The sequence below is a fragment of the Mirounga leonina genome, unplaced genomic scaffold (assembly GCF_011800145.1).
Source record: "Mirounga leonina isolate KUSES-001 unplaced genomic scaffold, KU_Mleo_1.0 Mir_125, whole genome shotgun sequence".
NCBI classification, from domain to species: Eukaryota; Metazoa; Chordata; class Mammalia; order Carnivora; family Phocidae; genus Mirounga; species Mirounga leonina.
Genome location: NW_023270305.1, coordinates 49,421,728 through 49,436,827, shown reverse-complemented (window position 1 = coordinate 49,436,827; position 15,100 = coordinate 49,421,728). Strand labels below are relative to the sequence as shown.

General features: G+C 44.1%; 1 pseudogene; it reads left to right on the top strand.

The window, feature by feature from the left end:
• Window positions 1-1,921: 1,921 nt before the first annotated feature.
• LOC118007556 lies at window positions 1,922-14,336 on the top strand (annotated as a pseudogene).
• The last annotated feature ends 764 nt before the right edge of the window (window positions 14,337-15,100 follow it).

The following is a 15,100-nucleotide window of genomic DNA, read 5'->3' as shown; positions in this document are numbered from 1 at the left end:
AAAAAAAAGAAGTTGGGGTTTAGCTGAGAGGAGGAGTGTCTATTCTCATTCCCAGGCTGGAACTTTCCCTCAGATCTCAGTGCTAGGAAAGCCCTCACTGTGCCTCTCCTCAAGTTTTAAAAATATCCACGGTGGTTAAGTCTTCAGCCCCAGTCACACACACACACACACACACACACACACATATCCTCATCTGTGCAACTGTTATTCTGACTTAAGTTTAAAGAAAAAAAAAAAGGGAAGGAATGTGTTGCTTCCTCTCATTACCCATGCATAAAACCATGGACTTCTTTCACTCCAATCTCTACAATCTCATCATTTATTTTTCAGTTTGAGCACCAAATCCAGATCTGAAAGTTCCAAGGATAAAAATGCTGTGCTCAGAGCAAAGTGAGAAAATGTAGGTCACAAGCAGAGCCTCTTGTCACCCAGATGTCCCTCACTTCCCTCTGTGCCCAATAGACACCACCTGAGCGCCTGAACCACTGCAGGAGGCCAGCCTTTCACTGGATCCTCTATCCAAGGCTTTCTGGGGTGTGTCAGATGTGCGATCCCATGGGTCTCACTGTGGATGGCTACTGCCCAGGAGCCATGCTGGTCACTGGCCACTTCATAACTGGCCCTCGAGGGCGCCCTGAGTCTGGTTAGACAAGACACACTCCCCACCAAGTCAGCTGAGGGAGCTTTTGGATCCTCGGCCCCATGACAGAAAGAAACCAATATCCCCTCACCCTTGTCTCCCAGGGCCTCAGCTGCAACATAGGTTAATCATAATCTACAGGGGTGCAGCTCTACCCACCCCAAGGAACTTCTGCACCTGGAGTCAGGAAGGTTTTCTCCATGGTGCAGACCCACCCAAGTGCCTCTGCTGGGTCTTTCCTCCCACACAATCCCCACCCCTCGTGGGCCATGGACCCTCCGTTGTGAAGGGGCTTACCAGTGCCCTGGGCTGCTGTTGAGCAGGCTGGTCAAGGGCAGCGTGGATGGAGCTCAGCAAAGTTACTGGGTGTAGGATAGTGTCTTTTCTGTGCTTGATGGGAGACCCTCGCTAGATGCCAGGTGCCTTAGTCTTGCCATTGGACTGGGCTGCCAGGATAAAATACCACACAGTGGACGGCTTAGGCAACAGAAATTTATTTTCTCATGGTTCTAGAGGCTAGCAGCCCAAGATCAAGGTAACAGCAAGTCTGGTTTCTCCTGGGTCCTCTCTCCTCAGATCGCAGAGGCTGCCTTCTCTCTCTGTCCCCACAGGGTCCTCCCTCTGTGTACATATATCCCTGATGTCTCTGTGTGTGTCCAAATTTCCTCTTCTTATAAGGACACTGGTCAGAGTGCATCAGGGCCCACCCACTTAATCACCTCTAAAGGCCCTATCTCCAAATACAGTCATATTTTGAAGTACTGGGCTTCTGCCTATGTAGGAGAACACAATTCAGCCCCTGAATAGCAGTAGAAGAACTGCCACGGGGCTCTGCTCCTGGCAGTGAAATGGTACAGAGTAGCCCTCTCGTGGCAAAGTCCCCCAGCTCTCTCCCCCTCCAGGACAAGAGATCTCTGAGGAGTCTCTGGAGTGTAGGCCGCTGAGCAAGGGATAGCTTAGCTTTTCCTTTCTCACCTTCTTCTTGTCTTTGCTATGGCATAAACTCTGTGCCCCAAGGCCCTCAGAGCCTCGTCTTTTAATTTGCAAGGACCTGATTTGAAAGCGTACAATAACCTCGATACTAGTATTTTCTTCTCTTTGCATTCTGACTATAACAGGCCCCTTAAAGAAAGGATCCAGAATGAAGGGGGAGAAGGAACAGCCCAAAGATTGATATTTCAAGACCTCCTTTCTTTGCACATTTTAATGCAGCTCTACAAAATTCATTGTCCTAATTTGGAGATCCAATTTCAGAGCACCCCTATTATAATCTTCCTTACGATGGCCAAAGACTTGAGAAATCAGGAGGTAGGAAACTTCTACCAAGACTAACAGGGAGAATTAAATCAGATAACAGCTGAATATCAAAGTACCTGACACAGAGTAGAATCTAATCTAAACCCGTCTGCACTTCAATTGGCTTATGTGTGCACTGTGGATAATTATCAGGTACAGAGGTTCTTTTAATGCAAAACCCGTGCTTCACCCATAGTACCTGCTCAATAAATATTCATTAAACTTTTAAAACATTTTCATTTTTCAGGACTCTGAATTATGTCCAGTAGTGTCCAGGTTCAGATCAATGATTCCAAGAGCAGCAATGTAATTCCTTGGGGCTTATATAGGATATAATTTCTCCTTTCCCTGGAAGGCTTAGGATCAAGTCTTCAAATCAAGCACTTGGTTTTATTTTCTATATGTTTTTTTCTCTTTCAGTCCACAAAGGCAGAAGTAGTGACTCCAGAATTCCTATACAGGAGGTGTAAATTGGATTAAAAAGATGAGTCCAGGAGACTTAAAGACGCATTTACATAAAATATAGCTGCTTTTTACATTCACGTGCAAGTTTTTATGAGGCTTGGTTTCTCTGGGATAACTGCCCAGGAGTACAGTTGCTGGGTTGTACGGTAGTTGCATGTTTTATTTTTCAAAGAAACCATCACACCGTTCTCCAGAGTGACGGTGCCGCTTGACGTTCCCACTGGCCACGCGTGAAAGAACCAGTTTCTTCACATCTTCGCCAGCATTGGTGCGATTGTCACTATTTTTTATTTTAGCCATTCTGATAGGTGTGTAGTGCTGTGGTTTTAATTTGCCATTCCCTGATGGCTAGTGATGCTGAACATATTTATAGGTGTTTATATGCTATCTGTATGTCTCGTTCAGTGAAATGTATCTTCATGTCTTTTACCCATTTTCTAATCGGATTCTTTGTTTTTTCCTTGTTGTTTCAGGAGTCCTTTCTATATGCTAGATGCTAGTCCTTGGTCAGATATGTGGCTTCCGAATATTTTCCCCCTGTCTGTAATTTGTCTTTTCATCCTTTTACCAGGGCCTTTTGCAGAACAAAAATGTCTAACTTTGATGAAGTCTAACTTATTCATTTTTACTCTTATGAATTGTGCTTTTGGTGACAAGCTTAAAAGATCTCTACTTAGACCAAGATCCTGAAGATTTTCTCTTATGTTTCTTTCTAAAAGTCTTACGGTTTTACATTTTACACTTTAAATCCATGACCCATTTTAAGTTAATTTTTGTATAAGGTGTGCAACTAAGGCCAAGGTTAAATTTTTTTAGCTTATGGATGTCCAGTTGCTACAGCACCATTTATTGATTAGTCTCTCTTTCCATCAGTGACCTGCTTTTGCACCTTTGTCCAAAATGACAGTCCAGTCACTGTATCAGAATGATTTGGAGGCCTTATTACAAATACAAATTTCCAGGACCCACCCAACCTACTGAATCAGAAACTTTGGGGTACACTCACTATAATCCCTTTCATTCTTAACATTCCTGGACAGTTTCCTCTTTGCTTATGCCCTTGCTTTCTTACTGACTGAGATTTTGAATTCTTCTTTCCTGCCTGCTTCTGAAATTTTGGCATAATAAATTTTCCTCCAAACAAGGAATAAATTCTCCTATCCAGATTCTTTAAAACAGATGAAGTAATGGCATTAACATTACATTTGTTTCTATTGAATAGCTAAATTATGGAAATTAAGTAGCTTTTAATAACATTCAAAAGTTGAATTAAGTGAGACCTCAGATCCATAATCTCGTATCTATTTGTGACGGCTTGTATTACCAGCCATTCTAAAATATCTTAATGCCAGAATATGTGTGCTGAATTTGTTCCATATTTTCCATTTGTTCTTCTAAATCCTCTCACTTCTCTTTTTCATCCTCCTTAGGGCTTTAGGAGACTGACTTTAATGGATGGGGTCAACTGTACCCCCTGGCATTTGGGCTGGGTCAATGAGAGGCACCCCAGGAGATCAGAGGGTAAGTAGAAATCATCAGGGTCAGGATATTCATTACCTGTTCCCTCCCCACTGGGTCCCCGTAGGCTGACAGTATCTCTCCAAAGGCCACAGCTCCTGTCAGGCAGCCCTTTCCTACAACTGTCTCTCTGGGTTCCTTTACCTGGGCCCTCCCTTTACCACTTCAGGCCTAGAAATGATATCATTGTTGCTAGCCCTGGGTGCTGTACCATCCCTTGTTAACTTCCCTTAATATTACCACACCTTTGTAAATATCCCCTTCATTAAACACTCCTCATCACATTCAAACTAAGACCTTGACTAACAGAATATCCTACCCAATTCTTTCTTTCAACATTCCAAGGGTGATTCCATAAGCTTTTATTTTTACAGGTGGACAGATGTGTCATCAACAAGTTTACCTTTGTACTAGTGTCCTTTGGACTCCTCTACAAGAGGAGATACAATTAGCAACATAAGCATATGGAAAATATTCAATATTTAGCCTCAATTATTATCAAAATACAGATTAAGCAACAATGATCTTTGTTTTCAGCCAGTCAGTTCCCATTATGCTGGCAAAAAATATTAAAAAATGATGATATTACTAGTTCTAGTAAGGATATGGTGAGACGGGTAGACTCATACTTTGTTAACAGGTATAACCTTTGGAAACCATGTTAATTAATACAACTCTTGGAAAGCCTTTCAGCAATATATTTCGAAAACCATTCACTGTTCACTGTTCAAACCCTTTGAGGCAGTAATTCTATTGCTGATAGTTCATCCAAAAGGAAATAATTTTATAAAAATTAGAGGGCTATATTAATGCTTGAGTTAATTAGATCGCTGCTTAAATAAATTTAAAAAACAACATTGGAAACTACTCAGATTCCACTGACTGGAAATTATTGAGTAAATAAAATGATAATTAAGAGAATTAAGGAACCATAAGAGGAAAGTCTTAGGGTATAATGCTAAGTTCAAAAGCATACTTCAAAATTGTAGCTATGTAAAATGATACATGCACGCGGTCAAAGACTAAAATACAACCATTAGAGTAAAAAAAAACTTGTAAGGTGATAGAATTGTGGTTGATTATTTCTCTTTTTCACTTATTTTTTCTGTACAACTGATTTTTTAATGAGGTCAAAGGACATTTCACTAAGACAATAATATATGTAATAGAGTACATATTATGCTGATATACTATGTTATATACCACTTATACCATATTGCGTGGTCCTACAATAAGCACTTACCTATAACATGCAGTCAATGTAATCCTCATTTTATACATGAGGAAGCGGAGGCCTGAGAAGTCACGTAAACTTGCTCAAGAGCACAACGTAAATGAGAAGTAGAGCTGGGAGCCAGGCCCAATGCCCATACCACACCAGTGTCTGCTATAAGATCTGGCTGGAGGGAGAGGACCTTGAACCCTTCTAGAGGCTTTCCTTCCCTGACATTTGTAATGTAGTTCTTGACTGTTCAGCTCCTCTGGCCATCCCTACTGAATCTCAAGAGCACAAGCCTGGAATGTAGGCATTTCTGTGGTTCTATTCTTGGCTTTCCCCCTCTTTACACTTCATCCCTGGGAACACTGAGCTATCCCCAGAGTTGTAACTACCATCTGTCTATGGATCTAGACCCCTTCATTCCCTTGTGTTGGAAACCTGCCTTTTCAGCTGGTCGGTAGGCCTTCGTATATGCTGGGCAGCTCAACCTAAGCATGTCCAAGAGCTAAGCATCGTCTTATCTCAGAATACTGCCTGGCCCCCTAACCTTTAACCTCCATTAGTGATACCATCACCTTTCCTAATAACCCAGGCTGAAAACCTCTTTGAATTTCTCCCTGCCCTATACTATCCTCACATTCGGTCACTTGCCAAGACATGTAGCTTCTTGCCTTACTTAGTTTATTTCATCCTTCCCACTTTTTTTACTCCCGCTGCTTCCATCCAAGTACTAGTCTCATTAACTTTCCACTGGACTATCATAATCCTCACAATCAATTTGGACTCATAAATTCCAACACTAGCTTTTGCTTCAGAATCACATACACTCACACTCACACACACACACACACACACACACACACACACTCCCACGCCCAGCCCACACCTACTGAATCAGAACCTCTAGAAATGCAATGGAGTCTGGGAATTTTTTAATCCCCAAATGATTGCAGTATGTAGCCACGTTGAGGAGCCCCTTGCCTCTAATATTTTCGTCAAGTGCCCTCTTCCCCAAATTTTGATTTGAAAATCTTTCTAAAGCAGCTGCTTACATTACTCTTTTCAAAGACCTCCAATGGCCCCCACTTCCCCTGCAGCAGCTTCCAAAGCATATACTTGCTAACGAGTAATATAAGGGGACTAGGGGGGGAGAGGAACCCAGGACTGATTTTAACCAGCTCCTTTAATGCAAAACTTCTCAGCATTTAATATGCAATTATAGAGTGTGAGTTCTCAAGGGAGAGAGATGTAGTATGCATAGTTCCCAAATTTATCTGACCATGGAATCCTTCTCTTATGAAACATCTCATTGCTCTAGAGTTCTAAGGAAGCCTCTGGGAAAGGCCAGTCTACAGGATAAATTCCAAACTCCTGAACCTGGCCCCAAGGCACCCTGTTAGGTCCCGGGTCTGCCTTTCCAGCCTTGTCATGCACAGGCCTCAAATACCCACTCAGACTGAACTATTCACTGTTCTACCAACACCTCTCGTTCTTTCTCTCTTGAGGCGGAAAGGGCTTTATTATGAGAGTCAGACAAGAGTCCACCACTCTGATTCTTGTCCTATCAATCCATGGGCCCATTTCTATTTGCCAAACTAAAATGTATGTTTACACAACATAAACTAGATCTTTAACTGAGGGAAAAGGAAGTCTGGGTTCCTCCTCTATGCTAAAGAACAGTATCGGTGATGCATAGGTGTACGTGTCCCTGGGCCCGTTAACAGATGTGCGCACACTTAAAGACCTTTTGATTATTTGGTGCAGCAGGATATGGAACTGACTTTTGCTCTTGATGTTCTCATTTACTAGAGAAGCTTGCTGGATGATTGGGAGGGGAGCCTTTTACATAAGCATGACCAGGGGTGCACAGACAGACCCCATAAAGTTATCTTCTTCCACTAAATCTCTGCAAAGCTGAGACCATCAGACAAATACCTTCTTGCCTTTTGGGTCACAGTGGCCACTGGAAGCCACTCAAGCATTGGGAGAGGAATCTCAGAGTTTTCTTTCTTTTTTTTTTTTTTTTTTTTTTGCCAAATCAAATCCTCAGGATGTTTGAAAACTGATCTTCCTTAAACCCTAAGTGGAGTGACGTCATGGGACAATTGAGCCACTCTTGTTTAGAACCAGGGCTCCTTAGGTTAAGTACCCTGCTCTAAGGAAATTCGGCAACACGTACCACTGCTTCGGATGCCGGAAACAGAAACCTGACTGCAGTGGCTAACACACATGGTTCATTTCCCTGGCATGAGAATTGCAGAGGCAGCATTGCCAGCCAAGGGTCTGCCATCCAAGCTTTCTGATACCATCAAGGACCAATTTCTCCTACCTTCCTGCTCTGCCATCCCTAGCATGTAGCTCCTGCCCTCTTTATGGCCATGCTCCTGTAAGAAAGAAGGAGGACGAAAAAAGAACAAAAGACACAGGCCAGCTTTTTATGAGAGAAAACAGTGGCTTTTCTAAAAGCCCCTTTGATCAGGCTTTTATTTACATCCTGTTGGCCAGATGTACATTGCATGACCACCTTAAGCAGCAAGGGAGTCTGGGGAATAGAGTTTATTAGCTGGCAAATAGTCACTCACCTCAAAATAGTTCTGCTTGCCAAGAAGGGGAGATTGGAAATTAGGTAATCAGCCAGAAGTGTTTGGCCTAGCAGAAGCACCAAGCTACCTGCACCATCAGGCAGAGCACTTGTAGCTTCTGTATGGACATAAGGTGAGTGTGTGAGAGAGCCAAGATATCTCCTCTCCCTTCCACCAGAGCACTTGTAGCTTCCATATGGACGTAACGTGAAAACCTTAAATGACATGCCTTAAATTAAAAGGTATCTAAATAAATGTTCGTGCTCTATTTACCTGTCTATATCGCAATGTGCATATACACCTGGCATACCTTTGGGCATTCCATCTATATTGATAGCATTTAGCAAATTGCTTACCCAGGAATTACCCAACATCACTGAGATCTTCTAGTTTTTAAGCATTTAAAGCCAAATTTCAGCGTATGAAATAGAAAGCATGGTGCGTCCTGAAGACGGCAGTTGTTAATAAAAGCTAAAAACTGCTTTTGCCCAGAGACAAAAAGGTCAGTAGGCATTTGAATGACAAGGTTTTTCGTGAACTCCGCTAATTCATGTATTTACACACAGCCTGGAAAAGGAATGAATTGTCCCTCAGCTTGCTGTTGCTGGATCCACTGTATTTTTTTGGTAGAAATTGTTCCAGAAGAGTCTAGTGTGAGTTTTCTGTGTATTAAATGACTTGAATGTAAGAACCTGAGCAAACCTCAGACATAACTGTCCCCACAAGGCAGACACCAGAAATGTTCACAGCAAATAACTGGGACAGTGAAAAAGAGCGACTGGTTCCTTCTGTAAAGGTCCAAGAGGAATAACCATGAAAGACAGGCATTTTCCAAAGAGCTTTCTTACAGTTTCTTGCAAGGCTTTTGGGAGCTTTCCACTCGTGTGACAGCAAAACCAAGAGAACTGAGCTGGAGCCCTTCTCCCCCTCTGTGACTCAGGCTGAGTAGGTTTTTTCAAACACTCGTTTATCTTGTTAAATCTTAAGTGCCTCTTGGTTTTATGAGCTACACTCCCTTTCCCTTCCAGCCCTCGCTGACCTTGCTGTCTTTTCATGGCTTGAATGTCATCTCACGAAAGAAGTGGACAGTTAATTCTAGGACGACACCAGACCGAAGGGTATGTGTGTGGTCTGCATCACGGGGAGAGGCCCAGGGCCAAGGGTCTATATCTGATGCCATCAAATTCATTTTCGATCTGTTAACAAACATCTTTTAGAGACTGAATTTTGGTGAGCAGCTTGTTGCATTTGTCTTTGTTTTGTTTTGTTTTTTTAAGATTTCATCCATTCATTTGACAGAGAGAGACACACCGAGAGAGGGAACACAAGCAGGGGGAGTGGTAGAGGGAGAAGCAGGCTCTCCGCCGAGCAGGGAGCCCGACACGGGGCTCGATCCCAGGACCCCAGGATCATGACCCGAGCCGAAGGCAGAAGCCCAACGACTGAGCCACCCAGGCGCCCCTGTCTTTGTTTTTTAAAAGGGGAAAATGAATTTGTCCTAAGGGTGGTTCGGCTGAGTGGAGATGCATCACACATGGGAGTAAAAATGTGTCTAGTTGGTACAACTGTGCTGGACAGAAACCTAGTAGTATCCACAAAACTATTAGATGTGCATTCCCTATGATCCAGCAATTTCATCTCTAAATGGGCCAATGCTTAGATTTTTCACAAGAACGTATCCCGGTTTTGCTTGTGAGAATAGCATTCAATGAAGCAGTTCACTTTTTTTTTTTTTCAAGATTTATTTATTGACTTTAGAGCGAGAGAGAGGGAGAGAGCCGGGGAGTGGAGGGCCAGAGGAAGAGAGAATCTCAAGCAGACTCCCCGCTGATCGTGGAGCCCAACTTCGGGCTCGATCTCACAACACTGAGACCAGGACCTGAGCCGAAACCAAGACTTGGAGACTTCACTGACTGCACCACCCAGGTACCTCCAAAGCAGTTCACTTTTTGATACCAAATCGAGCTTCTTGGGAGAGCCAAACATTCTAGAAGCAGAGGTAGCTTCCAAGTGCAGCTAAGGACTAAATATAGGCATCTCAAATTGTGAAACAGCCCCCCTTTTCAGTACTACCTGGAATCGGGCTCCTTTTCATTGGGTCCCCTGCACTATGCCCAGCTGAGAAGTGACTGCAGAAAGGCAGCTCAGAATCATCAAAGAGAAATGGAGGCCATGACAATGTCAAGATCTCTCCTCTCCCTTCCACCATCACTCAACCCCTTCTGCTGGATGATGACCCTCCAACTTCTTCCTGCTTCTGCCTTCATAAGGCCTGTCACATCTGGGGACACATTCTTCAATAAAATCCTATAGAGTTCAGGAAGAAATTATGTGTCCCCCACCCCAGATACAAACCATCTGCTCCAGGAAACAGCTGTGTTTCTCTGAAACCATGCTCGTTTTCAAGAGGATGGCAGTAGAAATACACTGTACTCCAGATACAGAAACACCTCTTTACATTCGCCCAGTTCGGTTCAGTGTCATAAAGGAGTTCGAGTGTCTACTCTAAGTAAGATCTGCACTTGGCATCACGAGTTTCCCCTTAGTTGTAAATTACTTTTTAACATCTACATACTTGCTTTGCTTTGTGAATTCTTTAGAGTACTGTTATGCTGCGAGCTACAGGGTAAGTTTTCTAAGACAGCTTTGGGTGTTATGAAAATGGGTAAATCTTGTTGAAATATCCCCGAGAATGGGACAGAGCTTGTGAGAAGGAAAAGAACCTGCTCACGTACGGGTCAGCGACGGCAATCGAGTCAGTTCAGTAGCAAGAATGACCTTTATTCAGATCCCAGGTGGAATCCTTTAATCCCTCCGGCTCAGAGAATGCATTTGGTCTGCTGGGAAGTTTACACAGCATGTTGCTGAATGTTACTCCTGATGACTATTTTTGCAAAGAGCACTTACTACCAAGTTTTGTCCCAGCCTTTCAAACCAGGATTTCACATGTAAATGAAGGTAGAGAGGGATTAAAACAAAATTTCTCTTCAGGCTCAAAGAGGGGATTTAACCAAACTCCAGCAAAAGGAATGGGAAGCCACTAAATCCTACTGGAGCTAAAAGTCTTAAGGATAATGACTGCTACTCTGTGAGCTCTTCTGGACAGAGATAGAATTGCACGTAGGGGGAGATGTGTATTCTGCGTCATCCAAAATAAAACTCCTCATCTTTGGATCTCTCCCTTACCTAAGCCTGGTCTTTAGAAATAAGAAGTCTAATTCCATAATATAGGAAATGATTTAAAAATATCTTTAAAAGCGTATGTGTGTGTATAAAGCCAAAAATGGTGATGGAAAAAATGTTCTGGATTTCCTCTTTTCTCTCCTCCTCTAAGTCCACACAGTTCACCTCTGAGGAGCAGCCCAGACCCCTGTCTCTTACCTCCTCTGCTGCCCTCCTGGTCCTTGACAGTGTTGCACTGTCTTTCACCCCCTCTGAAGGGCCCAGGGCCCACCGTGCTCACTGCTGCTGAGCCTCACTCTCCTTCCTTTACCCTCTTCCCATGGTGCCACCTGCCATTCCTTCAGGCGTTCTGAGCTAACCCCTCACTGCTGTGACTGGCAGAGCACAGGATTGGTCTTGCCCTTTCTTCTACCTCCTCACTCTCCCACCCTAAACTCCAAAGGGGCCCTTCTTTCTTCCAGGCCAGCATGAGAAGCTTAGCACATGTCACCTTGTTCTGGACTTCAGCCCAGTCATTGCCCCTCAGCATCTAGTCCTGATTCTTAGATTTTTTACAGGCGAATGTAGTAGGCCACCCAAAATGATCATTCTTTTGACGTTGTTCTTAATAAATTCACTAGTACCAGGCAAGCATGCACACCACAAACACACACACACACATACACAAAGAGAGAGAGAGAGAGAGGCAGGCTGCAGGACCTTAGAAAGAGCTAATAACAAACAAAATTGCTGCTGTTACTATTTTTAGGCTATCTTCAACCCTCTCTGAAGTAACAGCTAAGACAGCATAGCTGAGCTGTTAAGAGCTCTGATTCTGGAGCCACACTGCCTGGGTCAAATCTCACCTCTGCTACCTGACCTACTTTGGCAAGTTAATCAATTTCTCCGTGCCTCCGTTTTCTCATCTGTAAGATGGGAAGGATTAAAGGACTTACCTCCTAGGATTGTCTGAGGGTTAAATGAGTTAATAGTTGAACAGACACAAAGATGCACTGCCCAGATCCCCCTTCAAGGGCGAACTTGCTGCCCAGGTGCAGAAAGGAGACTGAGCAGACTCCAGCTCTCAGCAACTTCAGTGCGGCTCAGCCAGCAGACTTGCCTGAGGCCGTGCCCTTTCTAGGGGAGCCCATGTTTGGTGACTAAGTGAGGCGGGGTATAAAGGCAGGCCATTCTGGTCTGAGGCAGGACGCTGATGGGCAGCACTCGCCTCAAGCTCCCCGCCAGGCTGGCCAAGGCTTTGTTGAGCCGCATTGCAGTCTGACATTTTCCTGCTTTCTCCCCTTCTCTTCCAAGGTGTTAATTCCTAAGAAGCATCCCAAACTCTGTCTCGACTACTGCTTCCAGAGACCACAACCTGAGATGGCATTTGTCAGGTATTTAGAGAAGTCCCTGAAGTACAGTGAACACTCTGTCAGTGCTTGTTAAATAAAATTAAATAAGGAATCTGGAAAGGCAGCACCTTCACCACTCATCCCTCTTAGAGAAGAGGTTATAATTAATGTTCAACATCAGGTTACTTTAAAGAGCCTGAGAGTCTCCCTAATCAGGATGAGGAAACAATACCGCTAGTATTAACTATTATTGTATTGCTGTGTTTATGCTTTAGGATTTTTTTTCGCTATTATCTTTTCTGTGCTTGCTCTTACCAACTCAATTTTTTCTTGCTTACAAGGGTATTTTCTGACGTTTTAAATTTAGGTTCGGCAATTTCTCCCAATGGCTAACATGAATTTAGATATAACTGATGGCTTCTAGAATGAAGACTTCTCAGTGGTGGGAAGGACAGCTCAGTGCCGTCTTCACAACCCAAGGCGGATTGTTCTCAGGCTGTGTAACGGGAGGGAAATGAGTGGACTCTGGCCTTGGGACCCTGGCGTCCTCAACAGCTCTGAGGTTATATTTCATCTGTGGATCTGTGGTTGTGCCCAGTTTCACCTCCTTCATGAAGAAGAAAGAAAACAGCCTGCTCTTGAGGCCCTTACCCTCTGGTGTGGAAAGGCCGCGCCAACTAATAAACAAGATGATTAAAGATGGAGGTTAAATACTGTGGAGAAGTTGAGGATACAGTAAAGAGTGCGGGCCAGGGCCTAAATTAGGGAAGGCCTCAGGGGAGGGGACACGTAAGAATGGAAGGGTGACAGATCAGAAGAGTGCATTCCAGGCAGGAGGAACAGCAAATGAGAAGACCCTGAGCAGTAAGTGTACTTGGCTGCTGGAAGAACAGCAGGGAGGCCAGTTTTGGCTGAAGAGCAGCTGAGCAAGGGAAAGTGTGGCCCCCAGGGGAAGTTGGAGACATAGGGCTAGATCCCATAGGCCTTAAAAGCCACAGAAAGGAGTTAAGGTTTCATTCTAAATACCAGGAGAACCCACCAAGTGATCTTAAGGAGGGTTGATGTGGTACAACTTATTTTTTAAAAGACCATGCTGACCAAACACAAGCTCAACATTGAAGAAGGGAGCTGAGCTACAATTACTAAAAGATAACGGCGTCTCCTGGATTCCTGGGTGACACTCTATTTTAGCATTGTGTCATTATTTCAGAGGCTTTTAGGTGAACCTGTGGCTGTTTTATGTGCCACTAGGAGGCCACTGAGAATGAGCAGTATTATAGATTAAAACCATCACTAGACCTGAAAAAACACTCATCCTGCCCATACTCAGAAATGGTACCCATCGTCTGTCCTCACTAAGCCCATTCCTTCTTATGTCCTTTTATAGCGTGTCTGGCATTGGCCTGTCTGTATAAATCATCTAGAGCCAACCCTTGGTTGTAACTTCTCTAGAATACTTGTTAGCTATATCACTTTGGCTTCAAATAGGATGATACTTTCTGGCCTGTCCCGGCTATGGCATCAGTCTGTCAACAGTGACTAAAATTAAAAAGGATGGCTTTCTTTTCGTCACTGCAGCTGCAGCCATGCTGTGCTCGGGCTTCAGAAGAGGCTTGCCTCCCGGGTACTGTGCTGTGGTGAAAAGAAGGCCTGGTTGGCCCCAGTGAGACCAATGAGATCACCCGCGCCCGTCAGCAGATCCGGAAACTGATCAAAGACGGGCTGATCATCCGGAAGCCTGTGATGGTCCGTTCCCGTGCTCCGTGCCGGAAAAACCCTTTGGCCCGCCAGAAGGGCATTGGTAAGAGAAAAGGTAACGCTGGAATGCCTGAGAAGGTATTCTGCGCCAGAGACTGACCACCGCATGTCTCACAGCCTGTACCTGAAAGGGAAGGGTTACGTGTTCACAAACAAGCGGATTCTCGTGGAACACATCCACAAGCTGAAGGCAGACAAGGCTTGCCAGAAGCTTCCAGCTGACCAGGCTGAGGCCCGCAGATCAAAGACCAAGGAAGCACACAAGGGCTGTGAAGAGTGGCTCCAGGCCAAGAAAGAGGAAATCATCAAGACTCTGTCCAAGGAGGAAGAGACCAAGAAATAAAACTCCCTCTCTTTCGTCTGTACCTAGTGGCCTTGGCAATAACACAGATCAGTTATTCACTAAAACAAACCTTTATCTGCCAAAAAGAGAAGGGGAGAGAGAGAGATGAGTATTGGCCTCCTGAAAGACAGGGACTTTTGCCTTCCAAAGAAGGACCGAATGTAAACAGGATGTGTTTGTTCTTAATTTTCTTTCAGGCTGAGAACATACTCACTAAAGACGGGTGGAGGAAGAACCTGCCCAGGAGAGCCCAGAGCTAATAGAAGGAGTAGGGAGGAATCTAAAAGACCAGGAAGGAAGTGGACCACCCTGTCCAGGGGAGAAGCTGGGATTACCAGGGAAATGAGCTATTTTGCATCATTAAGTGCAACCGATGTGTGAGGTGGGCAGGATTGGCCAGGAATCCAGTTGTGTGAGGGCAGATTCCAGATTAGTGTTAAGGGGGACTTGGCTTAACAGAGAAAGCTTCAAAGGATATAAATTTAATACTTGTGTCTCTGCCTCACTCATTTCAAAAACACCAAAACAAGCAAACAAACAAAAAACAAATCCAACTTTTTTTTAAAGCATGAGTTTCCTCTCTTCTCTTGATGGAGTTTTCCCTTGGCTCCTCTCCCCAATTTACTTGTGTTTATTCTTGGTAATTAAAATGAGGATTGGCTTTTAAGATAAGTTGAAAATTTCCCTCTGTCCCCATTCAACCCAGCCTTCACACACACACACACACACACACACACACACACATAGGCCAGCTCACCAGCAATC